Genomic DNA, 25,222 nt, shown 5'->3' with positions numbered 1-25,222 from the left:
ATATCTCCCATAGTTAAGAACTCTTCTTCCCTTTGAAAGCAGAAGCTCGAATAGGAACAACTTGTTCAAATATGGCCTCTATGTTCAGTCTACAACTAATTAGCATTACTAGCATTCAGTAACACTTGCAGATACATTTCAGCCACGATTGAAGGATGTGCGTCTTGTGACCTTCAGTGAGTCCTGTGATCTTTGTCAGGGCTTTTTTTTCCAGTTTTGACACCTCTCTGGTGGGTGCCATTGGCTTTCTAAAAGAACATGGGAGGTGTTTATGGTGTTCTAGAAAAATAGCACTGATCTTTTTGTTTATGAGATTCAGACTTGCAATTATTAAGTCTTTCAACCCTATGTTCTATGTTGGTGCAAAAAGAAGCAGAGTTATTGTTGTTTCTCCTTGTAACACCATCAGCTGGCCTGCCTACTGCATCATCATCTAACTCACAGCTGTCCTCTTAATATTTACCACTTCAATTATATTTCACCGCATTCTAATACTTCTAATCTTTGAACAATATTCTTGTCCTGGAATCATACCAGACATTCCATCAGCAGATTCAGATCTTGCAAAATAAAATAAAATAATAAAATAAAATATACGAATATTAGAAATGTATTTCTAGATGAGCATTCTCTTTGTTGTGGTGACAGACATATATCCCTGGGAAATTCACAAGCATGGATAGCTCCCATTGTTGGTCTTCAGCATCTGGCAATCAGGGCTTTGTTGTCCCCTGTGCTAGCATGGACCTGACTATTACAAATCCTAGGTGTTATTGCCCGACAGCACACAAAATGATACATTAAGTGCCTAAGCAGCAAATCAATATCTGCTTCATAATTACTGCGCCACCAGAACAAAGCCTCTGCAATTGCTCTTTGAAAAGCCAAGAGCACATTTATGGCCTTCTGAATGGAATTTCCAGACCGCACAAATCAGTTCATCAAAGTCTGAGGAGGGCACAATTGTTTGCCATGCCATCAATCTGAAATCAAGCTAGAGGCATTTTCCTAGCCCAGAGATGGTCATTATCATTTCCACTGCTCTTGACTGACAGCCTGTGACAGCTTGTTGTGATTAAGAGATGTTACTTGAAAAGCAAACAGTGCTCCAAAATGTTCCAAACAGTCCCTAGAAAGGAAAAGTGCTGATGATGGCGGATAATTTCTGATGATAGTAGATAATTTCTGAAGAATCGTTATCATAGGATCAACTCAGACTTTTTTTAGCCTGCAAGGAAAATCTAACAGCACATGTCCTCAAGGTCTAAGAAAGGTCTTCCCTAGAAAGGTATGGGCGATTTCCAGGGAACAAACTTTTCTACCTTGACCTTCTCACAGTGTGTATCTTAAAGGTAGATCTAGACTAGGCATAGGCAAACTCAGCTCTCCAGATGTTTTGGGACTACAACTCCCACCATCCCTAAGCTAACAAGACCAGTGGTTAGGGATGATGGGAATTGTAGTCCCAAAACAGCTGGAGGGCTGAGTTTGCCTATGCCTGATTCTAGACCTTTCCCCCTTGGAAATGCATATCTGCAATGTAGAAAGAATTGCTATGGAAATGTTAAAGAAGCTCTATTCTGTAATCCCAGTTGTACTGCATATGTGAAAATAGTCCACAATCAAGAGGACAACCTCATGGCAGTGTCATGACATATGCTTGGGAAGGGGCATCATTAAGGCATAGAACCTAGCAAGCAAAAGGTCCCAAGTTTAATCCCAAGGTTGGCTGGGAAAGACCTTTGTCTGAAACTCTGAAGAGCCAATCAGAATAGACAATGCTGAGCAAGATTGACAAAATGTCTGACTCTAGGATAAAGCAGCTACCATATGTTGCACCAAGCCAATGAGTGAATCACCCAACGAAATAACTATGTGTCATTCACAAACATCTAGAATGAAATTTAATGGGGAATGGCAACAAGAGTCTTTTTTTGGGGGGTGGTCACACATTCCCTATCCTTCTGTGGCGTTCAAACCCTGATCACCAATGACTCTTTCTACCCATCTACAGAAGCAGCACCGCATCACTAATTTATATCAGGGTCCATCAACATCTTTCCTAATTCAGAATTGCTCTAGCACCTCATGAGTAGATATGACCCTTCATGTCCCTTCATGTCCCTTGGCCCTTGTCCAACACTCATGAACCCGCAGTCATTATCATGCAGAGCATCTGACAACCTCTGCTCATTTAGTCTGCTGTTTCCATTTTAGCAATTTGTTTCCATTTTAGCAATCTTATACTTACTTATTTCAGATTGGAGTAGACTACATTGTTTTATATCTATGCCATTTTCTCCTTTGTCATGATGCACCCACATCCAAGGGTTTGCAGATAACATCTCTGCAGAAATTGGAAAGTCATTCACCACTACTCATGTGCAGATATGTCAAGCAGTGTCAAGAGGAAACAAGGGATAACTTATTCATCATGTCCAGGCCTAGTGTCAACAAACCCCGGCTCCAACTTTCTTGCCAATTGCCAGCCATTAATTCTCTGAATAAAGGACCTTTGAAAAAGTTTCAAGTTCTAAAATAAATAACTAATAACAATGAAGAAATTTGTAACAGAATACAACTGATTTTTTTCCTGTCAAGTGGGAATTAGCCTTGATGGCATTTTTCATCTCCCTTGTAATTATTCTTAGGAGGAAGAAAGAAGTAATTCAGTGTGATTGGCATTATTTCACAATAGTGTCTGCTTTGGCACTGGCATCTACTTTCACTAAATCATATTAGCATGGCATTAAAAAAGCATTGATGTGAACCAGAGCCTTAGGCTGATTTCTTAGCATAGCTCCAGACATCAGGAGGGTACTCCCTGTTGAGTCACATTCAAATTACACTCAATCAATCTCCATTTATCAACTGCTGGTCTGGAAATCTCCAAGATGTTTCAGAGATGGTATATATTGATGCTACTTGCGTGATGATTATCCTGATGGGATGAATCAATGGCTAATTACGTTGGACTGTGTCTAAACCACAGAGCCTAGGGCTTGCTGATCCGAAGGTTGGAGGTTCGAATCCCCACAATGGGGTGAGCTCCCACTGCTTGGTCCCTGCTCCTGCCAACCTAGCAGTTTGAAAGTACGTCAAAGTGCAAGTAGATAAATAGGTACCGCTCCGGCGGGAAGGTAAACAGCATTTCCGTGCGCTGCTCTGGTTTGACAGAAGCGGCTTTGTCATGCTGGCCACATGACCTGGAAGCTGTTTGCGTACAAACACCGGCTCCCTCACCCAATAAATCGAGATGAGCGCACAACCTCAGAGTCATCTGTGACTGAATTTAATGGTCAGGGATCCCTTTACCTTCACTAGCACCACAGAATCTGAAAAATTCATGAACTGGAATATGTATTCATTGAACTTCAGAAATTATCTATGTTATCACATTTTCTAAGAAAATAGGCAATCCTAAACAGTCCAATCCAAATGGAATGGAAAAGAAAATGGAAAATTGAGGGAGTGATGATAGAATGGAATAAAGCATCTTCAAGAAGAGCTTCGCTGGCTGGAAGACTGAATATGAGTACTCCTTTTACAAAATGAGGATACTCTGCAACAAATTTTGTTGCAGATCCCAAAATGGATGAATCACAGAACATGGGATAGCCTCCTGGAGACCCCAAAGCCAATTGTGGTAGAATTTGACAGTTTAACTGCCAGATAGGGTCTGGCTAGGAAAGTAATTGGGTCGTAATGGTTTTTTTAGGCAGGGTGCACCAGTTTAATTTCCTTAGGGAAAGGAAGAGATTCTAGAAAGAGGCTGGGGCATTTTACAGGCAGGGTAAAACATTTTAGGAGGAACTGGATTTATTAGAAACAGTCCCATAGAGGAAAGTTATAAGTATGTAAATTTCTTAATTGGAAGAAGTTTTGACAGAAACTAAGGACTGTGCTATTGCTAGCAAAACCACTATATATAATCTCCCATAATGCTTGTCAACAAAATTCCAGTTTTGCTCCCATTGTGCTTCATCTTTAATTTATTCCCAGTTGAATAAATAAGTGGTCACAGGACCCCCACAACAACATAGAATCTCTGAATTTACAGTTGTTTCTGACAGGGAGTGTCTTAAGTTTAAGTCACACAGACTTGGTCACGTTACCTCACTCCCATCTTTACTGAGGCAGTTTGCCACAATCCAAAAAAGCAAAAACTTAATTGAAGGAAGCATTGAACAGATTAGATATCATGGACACAAACAGAAAACATATAATGGGATGTTGTACTGGTTCCCACCCAATTTCTTTAAAAACAATTAGAAACACATTAGAAACACATTGTACATTATTAGCAAATAGACTGAAGAACAGGGTTTCTCCAGTCGGAACTTGCTAGAACTCAGTTCTGGCACCTCTCAGGCGGCTGCCATTGCCATTCTAAGAGAACAAGGGAGGTGTTCATGGTGAGTTCCAGCCCCTCTTTTTTCTAGAAAAGTAGCACTGCTGAAGAAGAAACAAGGAAATAATATAATTGCCTCAATAATGAATAAAGAGGAAGGTAGTATTGGGATGAGATCAGCAAAGAATTTATCAAATATTAGAATAAGGTACAAAGAACCCAGGCAACAAATGAGGGGCGTGTTAAAAGTGTTTTTGGGGAAAAACGACTCTCCCAAGGTCAGGTGCAGAAGACAAGAGAATTCATGGACCAGAAAATAAGAAAGTAGAACAACTGATTAAAAAATTAAAAGCAGATAAAGCGTGAGGACCTGATGAGTATTGTTAAGCATTCACAGTGATAAGAATAGCACCATTAGCTGGAGTTTTAACTGAAATTCACAGGCAAGGGGAAGTATTGGAGGGATGGATGATAGGGGAAATTGTTGGCATCTATAAAAAGGGTAATATAAGAAGTGATGGAGATTAGACCACGGGTGATAAATCTTGGTGCACACACCCTTCTCTGGTGGACTACTGTGAGAACAGGATGCAGTTGGGCTAGATGGGCCATTGACCTAATCTAACAGGCTCTTCTTCTGTTCATTATGAAATCAGCAACTAAAGAGCAGCTTTGTGCCTGAAAGTTGTCTCCATGCCAAACCACCCTTCACCTCTCAACCTTAGTTCTTCTCAGCCAAAGTTTCCTGGAATAGGTTTAGGCAAGAGGGCAGAACAATTCTCAGTGTGATGTGCAGTACAATGGTACCTCGGGTTAAGTACTTAATTCGTTCCGGAGGTCCGTTCTTAACCTGAAGCACCACTTTAGTTAATGGGGCCTCCTGCTGCCGCCGTGCCCCTGGAGCATGATTTCTGTTCTCATCCTGAAGCAAAGTTCTTAACCTGAAGCACTATTTCTGGGTTAGCGGAGTATGTAACCTGAAGCGTATGTAACGCGAAGTACCACTGTATTTGCAAGATTACAAATGAGCCACAGAGACTGGAATGGAAGGAACAAACTTTACTTCAGTGGTGCGCTGCTACCGAACTATATACAAAATTGAAACGAGCCAGACCTTCTAGTTTCCTTTCTCTACTGCTGTCACTCAGAACTGATTCCCCCTAACCCTGACCCTAACCCCATACAACCATTTCTAAATCACTTTAGTTCCTGCTCACATTGCAGAGTGTATGCTCTGGCAGCACATCTAAAATAGGCTGTCACTTAGACAGGCATGTTCCCACCAGGTTTCTGAAGTGGCACCTAGACCTGTCACAACTTGACCAATATAGCACTACTGTATTTCCCAGGTGAAATAATATAGCATTTCTGAGGCCTACAGCAGTGAGCAAGAGATGAGACATGTCAAACAGGGTGTCTCCACATCACATTTGGGGTGTTAGGTACAAAGTGCTGGGTTTTTTGCCTTCCCACTGTCTATGCAGTTATAAGAGGAAATTATCTGGGCTGGTGGCGATTGTACAAAAACGTTCAACCAGTTTCTTTAATAATCACATTGAAGTCCTTGATCTTTTCTTCAGCAGCCTATTCAGAAGATTAATATTCTGCTCTCCTTTGAGCCTTCTGTTGGAACAATACTTCTCATGGAGTTTAAGACACTGTTTATTTTAGAAGACAAGGCATAGGAAACAAAGAAACTGCTATTAGTCAAAGTAACATGAAGGATTCCAGGGTGTTTTCTGGCAATTAATGCAGACACAATGTGTGTGGCTGGTTGTTGAAGATGAATGACTCAACTATGTAGCTTGTTTCTTATCTGTTAATTCAACAGGAGAAAAATACTCTTGAACTGCAAATGCGGGTCCGTGTACTCCAACATTAAAGCAAAACGATAATTCTTTACCACATTGCATACATGTTGAACAAACAACAGAAACTAAAAGCTAATTTAATGCACTTTAAAACTGTATACTCAAGGCACTACCAGAAGCGCTTGTTTGTATTTTAATGTTTTGAAAGCCTGGTCAGTCTGACCTAACATGAACAAAGCTTTTGGCTGGAATCTGCATGGAGTTTTATGTTTATGCTTACCGTTAACATAAATATGAAGAAGGATGGAATATGTTGCAGTCTGTCTGGATCAGAAAGCTGATGCCTGAAATCTGAACTGGATTGAGATAGGAATTGCAGAGTTAGCAGAATTTGGAAGGAGCAGCAGAAGGAAGAGGTGTGCTGTGAATTGGGGAAAGGTCAAGAGGACATGAGGGAAGTTACTAAAGGGGGGTTGTCTTCAGATCATAGTTATGTTCCAATTTTAAAAGACTTCCTCTCTCACCTGGATGCTTACAAAAACATTTTATGTTGGTATCATGCTGTGTTGGCAACAGCTAAAGAAATGATGTGAGGCTACCATGAGGTAATTAACATGCTAGCACAAGGGACATAAAATCTAGAATAAGGGAAGAAAAGGATGTATGACAGGGTTGGTGGGTGGGGAGAAGAACTTTGAACCTAATTAGTTCCAGTTGTGTCAACTGAAGATGATGCTTCTAAAACTAGGACAACTGACTGCAGAATGGTCTATCTGCACCAGTGGTGAAATCTTCTCCTTAGACTGGATGGAAAAGGTCTAAGACTTGCTTCCACCTGAAGATCAGAGGAATGGCCATTACCCTTTGTCAAAGTTAGGGATGGAAGGGTCAACTTATTCTCATTCCTTGCTGGTTTTATGTGTGCACAAAACAACTGGTTCCAGCTTGCGCTGTTCATGGGTGGATTTTTTTTAGGGAAAATCTTAAAAAATCTGCTCAGTGTAAATCTGTCTACCTACCGACCCAAGGTGTTCTGAGGGCTACTTTTTTTCTTTAACGTTTTATACCTGTTTATACCTGTATGTGTTTATAAAAGGTAAAGGGACCCCTGACCGTTAGGTCCAGTCGTGACCGACTCTGGGGTTGCGGCGCTCATCTCGCTTTATTGGCCGAAGGAGCCGGCGTACAGCTTCCGGGTCATGTGGCCAGCATGACTAAGCCACTTCTGGCAAACCAGAGCAGCGCACGGAAATGCCGTTTACCTTCCCACTGGAGTGGTACCTATTTATCTACTTGCACTTTGGCGTGCTTTCAAACTGCTAGATTGGCAGGAGGTGGGAGTATGTGTTTATACCTGTAGCTAATAATTCCTCTGCAGCTAACAGGCAACAAAAGCTGTATTTTTAAAAAAGTAAAAAAATCATCAAAATTTTCCCATAATACAGTAAATTAAAAGTGTGTAATGTCACTGTATACAAGTTGTACAAGTGACAATAAAGTATTTCAATTGCAGCTACAAAAAATACAAAACAAAGGAGAAAAACAGAAGAAGAAAAGAAAGGAACAATAGAAAGAAAGAGAAAGAAAGAGAAAATAAAGGGGGGAGCTGTTATAATGCTCACAGGAAGCTACAATAAGTCATAACATGCAGTCCCTTCCTTGGAAATTGCACAGAGAAAAAGTTGGTTGCCCCATATACCTATGGGGACAGCCACTTTTTTCTGTGATATGTTCTTGCAAGCTATGAATTGTCTTTGAATGATAATTATGTCCCCTGTTGCAGCTGGAGCCTTGTGGCAATTTGCCTCGCTTTGTTGTCAATAACATGAGTCATACCTTTCCCCCTTTTGTGGTCTGGTTTCACATTCCTGTTTACACAATCTGTAAAACCCTGGTAAACCCTTCAGGCTAACCTATGTGAGTGCTGATGGCTCTTTTGTAGAGGATATTTTGTGAGGAAATGTAGTAGGTACTCTCTAATCCAGGCTATACCCACTAGCCTGGACAAAGCACTGCAGAACCGAATGAGATTTACTTCTGAGAAGACATTATAGGATTTCATTGTTCATTCCTTCTACAATAATGGCAGTGGCTGATACCTTCAATAAATGGCTTAAATCCAAAGAGATACTTTTGTCATATCTATCAGCTCAGCTTTGCCTTGTAGTGGAACTTTCAACTTCTTTCCTTCAAACAATGGACCATTTCATGGCCTGCTTTTGAAAACGAACACACCCGTTTTGCATACATGCATAATTTTATTTGTATGCTGCCTTTCCACAGTCCAAGCCATGCTCAAGGCAGCTTGCAACCTAAAGAAATACATAACTACAACATAACAAAAGTTGTCATCAACAATTAAAATACACAGCCAAACCGAACAATTTCCACATAAATTACAAGATCCAAAATATACAAAAACCCAAGAGCAACAACCTCACACTCCACAATAAACCCCGAAAAGAACACCCCATCCCAAGAGTCTGTTCGGCAGCTTCAACTTTATGTAGCTGGAGTCAGTCAGAGCTCCATCCTTCCAGGCCAGGTGGGGAAAAAGCCTGCAAGGCAGGGAGCAGGTCTCCCAGAATTCACAGCCAAGATGATGGTTTCTGGTGTTTTCAGCAGCCTCAGCTTTTGTAGATGGAGTCAGTCAGAGCTCCATTCTCCCAGGTCAGGGGGGGGGGGAAACCTGCAGGGAAGGGAGCAGGTCTTTCAGAACTTCCTGTTTTAAAAGTGGCATGCCATGTGGCGTGGGAAGATTAAAAAACATAAGCTCAAAGAGTTCTTGAGTACATGGTGTAACTAACTGTGCTGTTCTTTGGACCTTGGCCAAGGTTTTAGACCAAAATTAAATAAAAAATAAAAAATGCTTGGGAAACCCAATACAAAGATGAAATTCCTTTTTAAGAAGCTGCTGCTGCTGTCTTGAAAAAATATCTTTTCATAAAGTCCGAGGGAGGAAAGGACTTAGCAGAAAGCAGAATGCAAAAGCAGTATCTCTTTGTGAGAAGACGATGAGCTGAACCTGTTCAATAGACAATTATTTCCTCGGGGTGGCATTTTCTTAAATGGAAGTTTCTCTTCATAACAAATAATTGGGCTTTGAAATAGATGGAATAGATTTGCATTTCTGTTCCACCCAGAATAGAGGGCTAAGCAGCTTTGATTTGAGTTAACAAACCAGCTCTGAACTGCTGCGTATACTCAGAGCATGTCGCATTAATTTCCTGACATTTTGACACAAGCTAGGAAGCTTGTGTCAATATGCAGTGCTTAGTGGTGTGCTGGACAAATGCTTTCCCCTGCAGAGAGATATGTGGTTGAAATAGTGCCTTATTTCTTCTGCATGATGTCAGAATTATTTCCCCATATCAGAGGGAACAATCAGTAATGGTTTCTTATGCTGCAAGCTTCTCTTCTCTTTATTTCCACTTTCTAGATTTCCTAACATCCGTATAGATGTTATTACTGTTTCTCCAGCATTCACCTGTCATTTCTACCAGCTAAATGTATCAGGTTTTAGGCTCTTTGTCAATATTCTTTGCTTTATCACTTTTTCCAAAGCATCCTAAACTTTTCTGGTGGTAGTAACCTTAATTAATTACTATTTTATCTTTATTGAGTTTTGAATGCAACAAAACAGCAACACTTAAATGTGCCAAGTTTGTAATAATAGTTGTTGGGGGTTTTTTTAAAAGATAAAATTACGAAACAACTTGAGAGTGTTTGTCTCATTTTTCACATATTCCCCCAATTAAGCTTAACCTTAGAGCCATTATCCCAGCTGAAACTAAGCCAGTAAGTGCAACTGAGATCAGCTCACATTGTCACCTTTCTCTTCCCATGCCCTCACCCCTCTCTCTCATTGTTGACTCCCACACAGGAAGAATTTAGATTATAAGCTTCTTAAGACAGGAAGCCTGCTCTGCATTATTTTCTGAATCCCTTTGTACTGTGACAGTACTAGAGAAAGGATGCACAATAATCAAACAGGTGGCTTTGAAGGTCATTTACAGAACAGTTTTATGGAACTCTTCTTTTCTGGGAAAAGGTGCAAGGCCTCTGATATAATCGTACAACAGTAGGCTCCATCAGTCATTACACCTGAATTTGACAGCACATTTGTCAGCCTTCTGCTTTTGATCTTAAACCAGAACATGTCATAAATATTTTGTTCAGTGTTGTTGTTTCTTAAATAAAAAATTGACATTAGACTGAAGGATAAGGAATATTTAGATGAACCTTTTTCTATTAAGGGGTGTGTGTGAAGGAGGTGTTAGGCTTCAGTTGGCTTGAAGCTTAGTGAAGTCAAGATAAATTTCAGGTAAGATAAATGGAGATAAATCGACCTAATAAAACAAAGTTGAGTGAACAGTGGAGAAGTTGACAGAAGCTGTCAAAGATAAGAAATTTATTTCCAAAGTTTAGACAACTTTTGTTCTTCTTTTAATTAGCAGGCAGTTCTCCACAATTACTCTTCATCCTAGTATTCTTGGTTATTTTTAACCACTTTGATTGTTCTGATTAGAACCTTAAAGCTAATAATTTTAGTCTGTTGAATATTACTGAATGCAGTTCCACCAGTCTATCTGAATGTCTGTGATGTTGTTGCTCATACTGAGCATCATCTTACATTCCGAAGGGATGAGAAATTTGCTTTCAGTAGAGGAATGGACAAAATGAAAGGGTTGGTGAAGAACTCATGGGTCCTCCAGATGTTGTTGGACTCCATCAGCCCTAGATAGTGTGTCCAATGGTCAAGAATGATGAGAGTTATAGCTCAGCAATATTTGGAGAGTTTTGCACATCTGGTCTAACCATTTGATTGAAGGATGAGCCTGGGGAGTCTGGGGGTGGGGACTGGCCGAAACCATCTATCTATCTATCTATCATCTATCTATCATCTATCTATCTATCTATCTATCTATCTATCTATCTATCTATCTATCATCTATCTGTCTATCTATCTATCATCTATCTACCCAGTGCATTTTTCTGGGGTACGCAGGGGTACGCATGCCCCTAAACATTTTGTGAATCTTTGTACTTTTATCCATTAACTGTATTTATTTTTCCCAATTTGAACTATAAAATTGTGATTTTCTTGAGTCAAAATGAGAGTACCCCTAAACATTTTTGGTAGAAAAAAGCATTGTATCAAGCTAGCTAGCTAGCTAGCTATCATATCTATATCTATCTATCTATCTATCTATCTATCTATCTATCTATCTATCTATCTATCTATCTATCTATCATCTATCTATATCTATCTATCTATCATCTATCTATCTATCTATCTATCTATCTATCTATCTATCTATCTATCATCTATCTATCTATCTATCTATCTATCTATCTATATATCTATCTATCATCTATCTATCTATCTATCTATCTATCTATCTATCATCTATCTATCATCTATCTATATCATCATCATCTATCTATCTATCATCATCTATCTATCATCATCTTCATCATCATCTATTTTCCATCCTAAGATTCTTAGTACTGGCTTTGTGTTTAATATTTATTATATGTATTGTAATAAGTAAAGCTTATGAGATAAGTAAAGCTTTTTCTTAAAACAAGAAGAAAAAAGAGGAAGATAGATTTCCAAAAACAGGCAATTTCTCCAGCCAAGATATTAAATGCACTGCTTGTTCTGATCTGGCCTGGCAATTGTAGATTTCCATCATAATGTACCTCTACTTCATTATCATCTTTCATTTAAATTACTTTAATAAGTTCTCTTCATATTTAATCAACCATTATTACTGAAAATACAATAGAATTGGCTTTTTAATAATGTAAGTAGAGCTTTACTTTAGCAAATCACAAATCCACGATGAAAGTTTAATCTCAAATCTCCCTTACTGTTGGCTGTTTTTAAAAGCTTTTTACACAAGTTCACAGTCCATAGAAGATTTTAAAAAAATGACAGCATGTGTTGTAATGATATCTGGATGCTTCTCTTTCAAAAAGCAGAGTATCAATCTTCTCAGGCAGGTTTCTGTGGATCTTTTCTTTTAATTTTGAGAAATGAGTGCCAGAAATTGATTTCATAAAGCTCTGAGGAGAAACCCTGTAGATATATATATATATATATATATATATATATATATATATATATATGTATAGGCCTGTTCGAAAGAGCTACTTTAGCTGTGTGCAAGGCATTGAGCACAAGAACATAGAAATATAGGAAGCAGATGCCTTATACAAAGTCAGCCCATCTAGGACTGCGTTGTCTTCTCTGACTGACAGCAGCTCTTAAGGGTTTCACACAGTCCTTAACAGTCCTACCTGGAGAGAGCAGGGATGTTCTGCATGAAAGGCAAATGGTCCACCACTGCAATAGAAGCCCTTGACTGTTGTATTCTATTCAGGGTAACTGCTCAGATGCAAAGTATAGGTGGTTGTGGTGATAACCACTTAAAGGTTTTCTTTGAAATATGAAACGGTATATAAATCACTTAAGCCAATACAGTGGTGCCCCGCAAGACGAATGCCTCGCAAGACAAAAAACTCGCTAGACGAAAGGGTTTTCCGTTTTTGCGTTGCTTCGCTAGACGAATTTCCCTATAGGCTTGCTTCGCAAGACGAAAATGTCTTGCACTTTTTTTTTAAAGCCGCTTGAAGAGGCGCAGTTGCGACGGACCGTGCTTCGCAAGACGAAAAGACTCGCGGAACGAATTCTTTTCGTCTTGCAAGGCACCACTGTACATACAATTTTGAACAGAAAAATAGTGGGGCAATAATTTAAGCACCATCCCTCTGACATTTTGCTGGAAATTACAGTCTCCAGAAGGTGTTTTTATTGTTGTTGTTGTTGTTGTTGATGATGATGATGATGATAAACGTATGTTGACCAACACCAGGTTTCCAGGACATGAGTTTTCCTGTCTATTAAAAACAGAAAGAACCACAGTTCTGTTGACGGTCTCCACGAGAACTTTGAACATTTGTAGGGTTCTGGTGCAACACTTCTCAAAGACAGCCCTTGCACCTTGGTGTAGGCTATGAAAAGAAAGACACTCCCCTCAGCCCATAAGTCATTTCAGGTCACACAAACCTCCAGCTGAGTTTTAGTTATTACTGTTTCATGATCTCCTGCAGCTCTTTCAAGCCTTGATTTCAAGTTGGAGATTTTTGATCAGGGATAGCTAACCTGATGCCTTCTAGCTGTGGGACTACAACTCCCATCCTCCCCAACTATTGCCCATGAAATAGATGGGGCTGATAGGAATTGCAGTTCTGGAGGGCTCCATGCTCTATATATTATTGGTCATACTGGTTGTCGTCATGATCAGGATGAGGAAGATCATCCTGGGAGAAATGGGGGTGGGGTGTGGAACCTGCAGATTTTTACCAGCATAAAATACTGACCTATTCGTCCCAGAATGAGATGCTAGTATCTCTAATATCATGGTGATGGTTTTCTAAAATAAAAGGCAGTCAAGGGGTGAAGAAGGCTGTCAGTCCCCCCTTCTCCTGCTAGAGTGGTTGGCTGGTGGGAATGGGATGGTGGTCTGCTGACTGTATCAAGTTACATTTTAAAACTAATGAACTTCATTAATTCTGCAAATTTATTTAATAATGTCCTCCATCTGGAAAATTTATAATAATTTCCTGTGTGGCATATGCAGAGACAGAGAACTGGAAACTAATAATGATTCCGGAGTTCCGGATGAGGGAAATCATTGGTTTCTCTTACATGACTGGCTTGGACTTCACTGAAGCAAATGGTTCTGCCTGTCTAAATTCTGGCAGCTTTTCATTCCAGGGCTTTTGAGAGAAGAGGGTGCCTTGGAGAGGTTGCCGGTGGGGGGTGTCTCTAATCATATCAAGACTGTTTAGGTCATCTGGCTTACCAGACCTTCATTCTCTGGAGATGGAGTGCTATGTATTGACAGAACTTCTTATGAAAAGAAATAACATAAAATTAAGAAGTAAAGAAAGGGTGGGGGAGGAATCTGTTCCATAAAACATGCTGTGTTCATATTGCCTGATCCAGATAAGAAACTGGCTATTGAAAAATGTGAATACACCATGCTATAAAGTGAGAAAATGGCAGGCAACAGGCATTTTAAATGATCTCTGAATATAGAGTATTGCAGCTGGTGTCAGGTCTATCATAGTGAATCCAGAAGGGATGCGGGTGGCGCTGTGGTCTAAACCACTGAGCCTCTTGGGCTTGCCGATCAGAAGGTCAGTGGTTCAAATCCCCACAACAGGGTGAGCTCCTGTTGCTCTGTCCCAGCTCCTGCCAACCTAGCAGTTTGAAAGCACACCAGTGCAAGTAGATAAATAGGTACCGCTGTGGTGGGAAGGTAAACAGCGTTTCTGTGAGCTCTGTTTTTTGTCATGGTGTTTTATTGCACCAGGAGCAGTTTAGTCATGCTGGCCACATGACCCGGAAGCTGTCTATGGACAAACACCAGCTTCCTCGGCCTGAAAGCAAGATGAGCGCCGCAACCCCATAGCCGCCTTTGACTGGACTTAACTGTCCAGAGGTCCTTTACCTTTACCTTTTTACCTTAGTGCATCTAGAAGTCATAACACCACTGTTTCCACACATGCATGTGTTGGAACCCACAGGTTCCATAAACAACATGATTAAGAACTTCATAAAAATGACTTATTCCATCAGCTTATAAAAGTCCAACAAAAAAGAGTTGGGTTTTTTACCTGAAGTCTAAAATAATATAAAGTCAGCATGAGATGTCCTTCAGGTCATATCTCAGACATGAAGCCACCACAAAAGAATGGAACGAGGCTGCCAGGCTATGATCCTTTATTCAAATACAGATGTTGGTGACTGTTTCCTATGTCTAAATATAAATACTTTATTGCATTTTTCTTCAAAACACTACTCACTTACAAAATAATACAATTGACTAAATATATTATGAGGGCGATATTGTTATCTTCTTGTTTATGAAAACGTCAGTGTTTCAAAAGCCTCATTCCCAAAGTACCCAGATGCAGACACTGTGAGGTATAGGCTATGTTTTCCAGACATGTATTAATGATACATGAGGGACAAGCCAGGCTCATCTCAAAAAAAGATTTCTGACTAGTTGGTTCCCAGATAAATTGAAGTTTTAGGAAACTATGATGCAGAAAATGAAATATAAAGGTCAGTGTACCAAGTGAAACAGTCACATGTTATTGCAGGCAATACTAAAATATTAACCATGTCTGGCTTGGGCCTCCTAGTAAATCATTAGTCAATGAGGGGAAATATAGGTATAGGAAAAAAGGACCAAATTCCTAGAGCACATCCCAAATTTTCATTTATTACTCATTTTTCTTTTATTTAGTTTTTGAAGCCTTTCATCTACAATGCTCTGCTATTAATACTGGCTCAAAAGAAATTAATTACATAGAAGACTTTATAGCAGAAGTCAGTGACAGCATTTCAGAGACAAAAGTTTTGAGGTCGATGTGACCATGTTCATCTAACAGTGTTAATTTGACATGTATTAGTACTCATTTGGGTATTTTTTTTGTGCCTCCTTTCAAAAGAACAAGCATGTTAAAAATGGAATATTTATATAAAGTATGCCGGCTTATGATCTGGCCGAGTCTGAAAGCTTTTAGATTCCATTCATTTGAACAGCACCTGGGTTAAGCACGTGCCTGACTATCTCACTGCAATAACTGTGATTTAAAGTGCTTAATTTTGCTAAATTGTGCCCTAAGTGATTAATTTGATTTCTCTCCCCTCCCAAGCTCCATACACACACTTTTTAGGCTTCAGTGATGATTGATGTTTTCTTCCTGACTTGCTTTGCGAAAACAGTATGCTGGAAAAATGACTGAAAAACAACAGAGCAGTGGAAAGGATTACGAGTGGATTATATATTGTTACATTAGTGCTTCAAATCAGATCAACTATAGTCACATATTAGGGAAATAGTCGGCTATCCGGAGCTTTAAAGTCTGTCTACGAAGATGATACATTGGGATTGCTATAAGATCATGCATTCTGCTGGCGTTTGGTTTTATCTTTGTTTTGGCTTCTTTTACTCTCAAAAACGTCATAGCTTGATGTGTGTTTACTTAGTAATGCAGTCCTCTGAAATGCATGTGTGCCTTTGAATCTGTATTTATAGCCTGCTATAAGATTTTGAGAACTGTGCAAAGCCTGCGCCTCTGTATCAGCACTGATGGCAGAATCAAACTTGAATTATTCGCCAGATCTGCAACAAACAATACCACACGCTCCAGGATCTGTTGGGCCAAGATTCTAACCATTCTGAGAAATGTTCTGTCCCAAACTAAGGCTGCAGCCCTATATACAAGGGACAGGCAGCCTCAGTCCTGTATTGTGGGATTATTGGTTTGTTTTTGTTCTTATTTTATTATGCATTTTGAGTTTTTTTATATTGTAATTTAATGTTGAGAAATAGAAGACAGAACAAGTTCTAAGTTCCATGGGGGCGGGGGGGGGGGGAGAGAGAACTCTAGTTAACAATGGAAAAAACTTTTAATTGGTTGGTCCAGTAGACAGTGAGGCTGTGTATGTTGGATAATAAGACCAGGAGACGCTTTGACTCATAGTGTTTTGGGTATTGGATATGAAGCCCTGAAGCTATTCACAAGGCAGGTTGGTATTAATTAAAATCATTGTGTGTTAGACAGAATTACAATATGAAGCACAATTTGCAGCAGAATTGAAGGATCACAGGTGCAAAAGGTTAAGAATTAAGGGGAAGGTGAGTGCAATTGAAACTGATGCATTGTCAATGCAATTATTCTTATTTCATTTTTAAATTCATATTAAATACTATATTACATTTTCATTAATGTTGCTATGTCTATTTTTCCAAAGTTCATTCTTTTCATTTCAATATGAAAACAATATTTTCCAATGAGTGAAGTATTACACAACAATAACTAAATGTTTCACCTATTGAATGTGTGGTTTTTACCACTGGCTGTGTTGCATCTCATGACTCACCAAGTTGGTAGAGGGCTGGACAGTGTCAAACCTACATTTTTGAGACCCAGAAGCTTGAACTGTTATTGGGGACCCCTTCTCAACCAGCAACGAGGTCTGAGTGACCACTGTTGTCTTATTCAGTAGGGTTGTTGTACGACAGATCAGCAAACCTTTACAACATCTGTGCTACTGACTCTCAAAGTTTGGGATTGTTGAAATATATGCAACAAAAATTGATCAATTTGAGTCATGTGGCTCAAATGGGATCTACTAGACCCCAAAATTTTAAGCTATGTGGACTAAATTCACTTCTGGGGCTCCTCCAGGATTAGGAGCCCTGAAGCTTAAAGCTTCATTAATTTCATAGTAGATCCAGAAACTTGGAAACCAGGGTTCAAATCTCCACTCAGCCAGGAAGTTCATTGGGCAACCTTGGGCCAGTTACAATCTCTCAACCTATCATACCATGCATGTTTGTGGGTTGGGGTGGGGGAAAGGTGTGTGTACCACCTTTAATTCCTTGGAGGAATATAAATGTAAAGCTAAATAAATAAAGTGCCATTTTGAACCCTGATTAGAAAACCAAGACAACAGCAGAACTTAAATCAAAGTCAGTAACCTATACAGAGGTTGTGATTCTGTACACTTACCTGGAAGTGAGTCCCAAATATCTCAGTACGTCTGGGTGGACCTCTATAGAATTGTGCTGTGGCTGTGAGTTGTCTGCTTTGCCTACTGTGGTCCATTAACTAAGATCTCTTCTCAGTCTTTTGCTCCCTGGCAAATCTTCATATGCTAGCAGACTATTTAGTAATGCTGCAAGCTAGGAAGGAGGAAGACATTTCCAGAGGAACATGCAATCTCCATTTACAGTGGTACCTTGGGTTACAGACGCTTCAGGTTACAGACGCTTCAGGTTACAGACTCAGCTAACCCAGAAATAGTACCTCGGGTTAGGAACTTTGCTTCAGGAAGAGAACAGAAATTGCATGGTGGCGGTGCGGCGGCAGTGGGAGGCCCCATTAGCTAAAGTGGTACCTCAGGTTAAGAACGGACCTCCAGAATGAATTAAGTTCTTAACCAGAGGTACCACTGTATTGGCACACTTCTGAGCTCATAGTTTTCTGGGTTCCAGTTCACACTTTACAGAAGATGTGAGGAAAAGCCACTTCCTTTGCCATTTTCCCTGCTTGTATGTCTGATTAAACAACAAAACACACATCTCATGTGGAAAGCAACAAAAAGTGCTTCCTTTTCCTGGGCTTTCAGAGAAGAACTAGGCTAAGTTCAGATGGAACGTTTTACATGAAGCAATATACCTGATGGGCCACGGGTGGCACTGTGGGTTAAACCACAGAGCCTAGGGCTTGCCGATCAGAAGGTCAGCGGTTCGAATCCCCACAACGGGGTGAGCTCCCATTGCCCGGTCCCTGCTCCTGCCAACCTAGCAGTTCGAAAGCACGTCAAAGTGCAAGTAGATAAATAGGTACTGCTCTGGTGGGAAGGCAAACAGCGTTTCCATGCGCTGCTCTGGTTCACCAGAAGCGGCTTGGTTATGCTGGCCACATGACGAGGAAACTGTACACCGGCTCCCTTGGCCAATAAATTGAGATGAGTGCCGCAACCCCAGAGTCATCTGCGACTGGACCTAATGGTCAGGGGTCCCTTTACCTTTCATATACCTGATACCTAACAGTCAAAACAGACAATGCTCCCATATCCATGCATTTTATTGCTAGCAGGATCAGCATGGGTGGTACAATTGGAGAAGAAAACAATGGTAACAGCACCGAACATCCACTGGTTAAGATCTTTCCAGTGTCACAGTTCCCCTGCATGTTACCTGCTTAAAACTATTGTTGATGAATAAGGAAACAGTTGTCTGGAGGAGGATTTAATTGGGGATAACTGTTGCAGCTAAGGTATGTAGCAGTGTGCCTTTGGGTCAGGCAAAATCTATCGATAGAACCTCATTTCAAGCCTCTTGCTAGGGAAAGCCAGCTTCTGAACTGCTTTCAAGAGTTCATTGTTTAAAACCTAAAATAATATTAAGAACATGATGATTTGAACATCATAACTTAGGAATTCACTGATATTCCCGTCTAGGCCAACATAGATAAGAGCATGACTTATTGCCAACAAACACTCTTATTTCCTCATAATGCCTTCTCTGGAGCAATTTCTTCCCACTGCCTTCTTCAGTCAAGATGCCAACATATCTGTGACTCAAATATGTCTTGTTTAATTGTCATTATTACAGAAGCTCCCAATATCACCATTGTGGCCTGCAAACAGCAGTTGATAGCAGTATTACCCTTTCACATTACAGTGGTACCTCGGGTTAAATATGCTTCAGGTTACATACGCTTCAGGTTACAGACTCCGCTAACCAAGAAATAGTACCTCGGGTTAAGAACTTTGCTTCAGGATAAGAACAGAAATCATGCTCCGACGGCGCAACAGTAGGAGGCCCCATTAGCTAAAGTTGTGCTTCAGGTTAAGAACAGTTTCAGGTTAAGAATGGACCTCCGCAACGAATTAAGTACTTAACCTGAGGTACCACTGTATAACAAAATAGGCAGCTGTGTCTAACTAAAATGGAAATCCATGCTGTCTTTAATTATAGGAAGGTTCTTCCTCATGCGAAAGTACTACAAAACAGGATTGTAAATAACATGCTATCTGTTGACCCCAGGGTTGCATCCAGCTGCATCCACTTTCTGTACCTGGACCCACAAAAGTTTAGCTTAAGGATCAGCCAAGAACCTCTTCTTCAGCGGTGAGCAAATGAATCAAGGGGAAGTAGCAGGCAATGTTGCAAGAGGTCATTGCTCCCCGCCCAAAGAGCTCAAAAACACTTAAAGTGGACAATACAGAGACGGAAGCTTGAATATACCATCATTCATTTTGTTTTACTTTGTTTTACTCCATTCCATTTGCCTTGGTGGGGAAAAAAAAATCACATTTGTATATGCCTTGCTGAAAGAAGGAAACAGGGCTACTTTTATTTTAGTCACTTCAGCTTAACTCAAGTCCCTGGCGAAGCGCTGCTTGTTTCTAGATTGCAAAGAGAGCCATTAATAACAAGGCTGTCTGAAATATGCTTTCCTTAGCATCCCAGATGCTATTCTACTTGCCCTTCGGAAATGAAGGGACCAAACTTTTATTGCTGCCAAGTGTCACGATCAGTAACTTTCAATCAAAGGGGCTGTTTTACTGTTTGTTTGTTGACAAGGGTCTATTTTATTCCTATAAGATGTCTGTGGCCTGGCAGAAGATTTGTAAAATATACACTTGGGGATGAACAATGTGGCTATGAAAGGGCTGTTGTAAAGATGAATGGATAGAAGTGATATTGCCTTTGGGATAAGAGATAATATCTTCAAGGCTTCATGGTCAGGAAGTGCAATAATTGTGAAATGAGCACTCAGTTTGGCTACAGATCTCTGTGTTTAGGGTTCCCTGGTGCAAAGGAGAACCTTAAAAAAGAGGAATTGCAGGGATGATGTAAGCTCCACCTGGTACAAATTTATTTTCTACAAAACTAGAGAAAGTATGGAATCCCTGGACTTGGCTACATTTGGTCATTCTGGTGGCCTGCCTCCTTCAAGCTGATCTACCCAACCTGAAATCCTGTGTGGTGAAGACATAGATTTGAGGGGTCAGGAATCAAATCCCTGCTTGGGTTAGGCTGGCTGAGCTATAAGACTGTCTCATAGCATTGTTTGGAGTATAAAATGGGAGGCATGTACAGCACCCTAAGCTCCTTGGACAAATAATCTTGCATTGGAAGCAGAGCTAAATTTCAGCTGGAGCTTACTGACATATCGCCCTTGAAAATTAAAAATAGTACTACTGAGCATGTAGAATTTTTCCTATGATGCAATCCTATACGCACCTGGGAGCAGGTAAGGTAAAGGACCCCTGGACGGTTAAGTCCAGTCAAAGGCGACTATGGGGTTGTGGTGCTCATCTTGCTTCCAGGCTGAGGGAGCCAGCGTTTGTCCACAGACAGCTTTCCAAGTCATATGGCCAGCATGACTAAACTGCTTCTGGCACAATGGAAACACCGTGAACAGAAACCATAGCACATGGAAATGGCGTTTACCTTCCTGCCGCAACGGTACCTATTTATCTAATTGCACTGGCATGCTTTCGAACTGCTAGGTTGGCAGGAGCTGGGACAGAGCAACAGGAGCTCACCCTGTTGCGGGGATTCGAACCACTGACCTTCTGATCGGCAAGCCCAAGAGGCTCAGTGGTTTAGACCACAGCGCCACTCGCATCCCAAGTCCCACTTTACTAGGATTCTGTTATTAAATTGCCATGCCCCCGCTGTGGCAGGGGACTTCTTTGGCACTCTCTTCTACACCATCCTAATCTGAGAACGGGCTCCCCCATCATTCTCAGACTTGACCCCCATGCCACTGGTGGAAGGAGATTGAATATAACCCGACCTTTGCATAGCTGGCTTTGGGAGACAGGATTTCCCCCAACCCTGCATGAGGCCATGGCTTCATGCAGTCAGGAGTCCAACTGCGCTGCTCTTTATACATCCTTTGGCCAGATCTTCCCCATATAAGAGAGAATTTTAAACTTTATTGTGACCTTTAATTAAAAGATACTGTGAGCAGCTTTAAGGGAAGTGAAAACAGATGGTCTTGCTAGTAATTCACTAAATTGGGCTTCATCCGGATTTTGAGTTCAATGATCAGCTGTGCTACGACCACATCACTTGGTAATATTTTCAAGATTGGAGGGTTTGAAGCCTCTGAAAAAGTATGCTGGTAATATGTTTGCGTCTCTCGTATAGTGGGCATAGGCTTTATTGTGTCATGTAAATTACAAACACAGTTGTATTAGCATTCTATAAAGCTCAGATCCTTGGGAGAAGATAAACTACTGACCAGATAATGGCCCAATTCGCACATGAAATTTTATATGTGCAGAAGGCACATAACTTTTACTCCTGAATTTTGCAAGGCCACGATTTCTCCTGAATGGCCCCAGATAGTGCAATAAGAGACTTTCCATGTCTTTAACTATGCCTTGAAAGTTCTATTGCTTGATAGAGTTATAGTGACATGTGCTGCTTTTGTTGAATCACACTTTTTTATTATTCTGCTGGGCTGGTCAGGGAGGGGGATTTATGGACAAATGCCTTTGCCATCTCACACTTTAAAACTGTATCTCAGGAGACTTCCGGGTCAGCGCCATCGGTGAATGGCGGAGTTCCTCCGTTCGGAGGAACGGGCTCCGTGGAAACTGGGTCTTCCCGCCGCGGCGAAGGTGGGGACCCGCTAGAAATCCCAGGCGGAGGAAGCCTGGGAACGTGGGGTTCGGCAGGGCACCAGGAGCGCCCCCCTACTCACAGGGAATCCCATTTAGGGGCTCCAGAGCGAAGTGGGGTGAGAAGCGCGGTGCTGCGAACTGACTGCTACTTTCACGGAGTGAAGCCGCACAGCCATTGCCGGAGAGCGCTGACTTTTTCCTGTGGACAATTGGATTTAAAACAAGTACCCGTGAGTAGAAACGGAAAATTGGATCAAGAAATTTCTTAATTTGGTAACGAAGCGGGAAGGTTCAAAACAGGAAGTCTGCCTTCCGCTTTTTGTATATAGACTAAAGCAAAAACTTTGTAAGCTAAAGCCTGGAAAGCTGTCAAAAAAGTCTAAATTTCCTTCATTTAGAATTACTGAAACCCCCTTGGAAGCAGGAGAAAAAGGGGGGGGGGACTTTGTTCAACCCTAGCAGGAGAGGGAGTGAAGAAGGATAAGTTTCCACCGTCTCTAACCTGGGAACGGGGTGTCAGAGACAGAAATTGTTGGAGAGGTTCATTGACTGTCAATGGAATATTTTGACAGATAGCTAAAGAAGAGAAACAAGCTGATTCCAATGTTGACTTTTGCATTTTAAAGAAACAAAATATCTGAAAAATATCTGAAAAATGAAAGTAATTTTCCTTTGTTGGACTTGCCTAAAAAAAAATAGATACAAATAGAAATTGCGTCCTCTAGAGGGAGCTTGTCAAATTGTTGCTGCAGTACATTTGAGGGCTCAACAGATGTGAGATTAAGACCGTGGGAACAGGCTTTTCTGACCTTGACTAAAGATGAGTTGGAAAGAAGAATGGGTGCTTGCCTTATGCAAGACAAGTGCCCTGCTGGAACAGATGCATGAGAAGATGGACTTGATGAATGAGAAAATGGATCTGACTGTTGCAGTTAATAACTGTGGGCAAATAGGGAATATTGATACAGAAATTATCCAGGGACCAACTCATGAATCTGTACTGACTGGGCAAGTGCAGAAGATAATGGAGGAGGATGCGGTTGCACCCCAAATAATACAAATGGAGAGTCCCGAGGCCCTACAGGAGTATGAGCCGTTGTCATTGAAGATTGAAGTTGGAGTGGGCCAGGGGGCGTCTGGAATTGAGGAGGTTCCCATCGTTGGAGAGACCTTGGAATATGCTTTTAAATACTTTTTGGACTACATTGAGGATTGTGGGGAGTGGGACTGTGGGGAATGGGCGGGTTTGATGAAGGGAGATGGAGACATTTTTGGCTTGGAATCCCCCAGAGGCCTCCCCCTCAATGAGAAAGGAAAGAAACTAAGAAAGAGACCAACAAAAGACAAGGAAAAGGGCAAGTATAAACAACAAGAAGAAGAATTGCAGAAGGGACATGGAAGAGACTTAAGGGCCTCGGACATAAGGCTTCCAGGTTGATGGACTAGATGGAATGGACAGTAAGGACTGACACGATCCGAGACCAGGAAGAAGGGACGTTGGATGAAGATTGGAAGAAATTTTATAAAGAAAAATTTCTATTTGGGGAATTGGCTAAAAATTAATGAATACTAGGGAAAATGTTGGAATGAAACTATATGACTTTAGCAGAAATGATATCAGGAGTAATGTATATTTGATAACTAAGATTCAAGCTTTAAGGTGTTTTAGGGTAAGATAAGGTTAAATTAATTTAATTAAGGTAATGTGAATAATAGAATATGGGGAAAGATGGAAAGGATTCATAGAATCATAGAATCATAGAGTTGGAAGAGACCACAAGGGCCATCGAGTCCAACCCCCTGCCAAGCAGGAAACACCATCAGAGCACTCCTGACATATGGTTGTCAAGCCTCTGCTAAAAGACCTCCAAAGAAGGAGACTCCACCACACTCCTTGGCAGCAAATTCCACTGTCGAACAGCTCTTACTGTCAGGAAGTTCTTCCTAATGTTTAGGTGGAATCTTCTTTCTTGTAGTTTGGATCCATTGCTCCGTGTACGCTTGTCTGGAGCAGCAGAAAACAACCTTTCTCCCTCCTCTATGTGACATCCTTTTATATATTTGAACATGGCTATCATATCACCCCTTAACCTCCTCTTCTCCAGGCTAAACATGCCCAGCTCCCTTAGCCGTTCCTCATAAGGCATCGTTTCCAGGCCTTTGACCATTGGTTGAGTTAATTATTAGATTAAATTAGGTTAGGATAAATTTTTTAACAAAAATTGAGAAAGATGGAAAGAATTTGCTGAAATAACTAATTAAACTAGAATACAAAAAGGGAGGTGTGAGGAAGTCAATGAAACAAGCAAATGGAAGTTTTAGATATGTAATCTGGGATTTGTGTTGTTTTCTTTTTTCTTTTTATCTTTTTGCTGTATTGTTGTATTGTTTTTGTGTTTTTGCTTTTTTTCTTGTCTATTACAGTGTTGCTTTTTAATGTTCTTTTTTGTTCTTACAATTCTGGAAACTACTAATAAATATTATTAAAAAATAAAAAATAAAACTGTATCTCAGTCTCCAGTCACTATCCAAAGCATCCTACTTTGTAAAGAAACAGAAAGCAGCACACTCTTGCCTAAGGTCATGTTCTATGGATGTTCATTGTGCTCCAAGAACCACTGTGCCTCTCTAGAGAACTGTCTCATTAGGCAGCATCCATCTTGGATACCACCACAACAAAGAAAAATAGATACAGGTTTTTAAGTGAGGTGCTCATATTCAAAACATGCCTTTATCTACAGCAGCCATATGTTCAAAATAATGGGTTCCTTATACCTACAAGGAGTGTATTTGGCAGAATGAGAGCAAATGAAATGA

Source organism: Podarcis bocagei (assembly GCF_964188305.1).
Source record: "Podarcis bocagei genome assembly, chromosome: 10".
Lineage (NCBI taxonomy): Eukaryota > Metazoa > Chordata > Lepidosauria > Squamata > Lacertidae > Podarcis > Podarcis bocagei.
The sequence above is the reverse complement of the archived record's forward strand: the minus strand, read 5'-3'. Positions refer to the sequence as shown.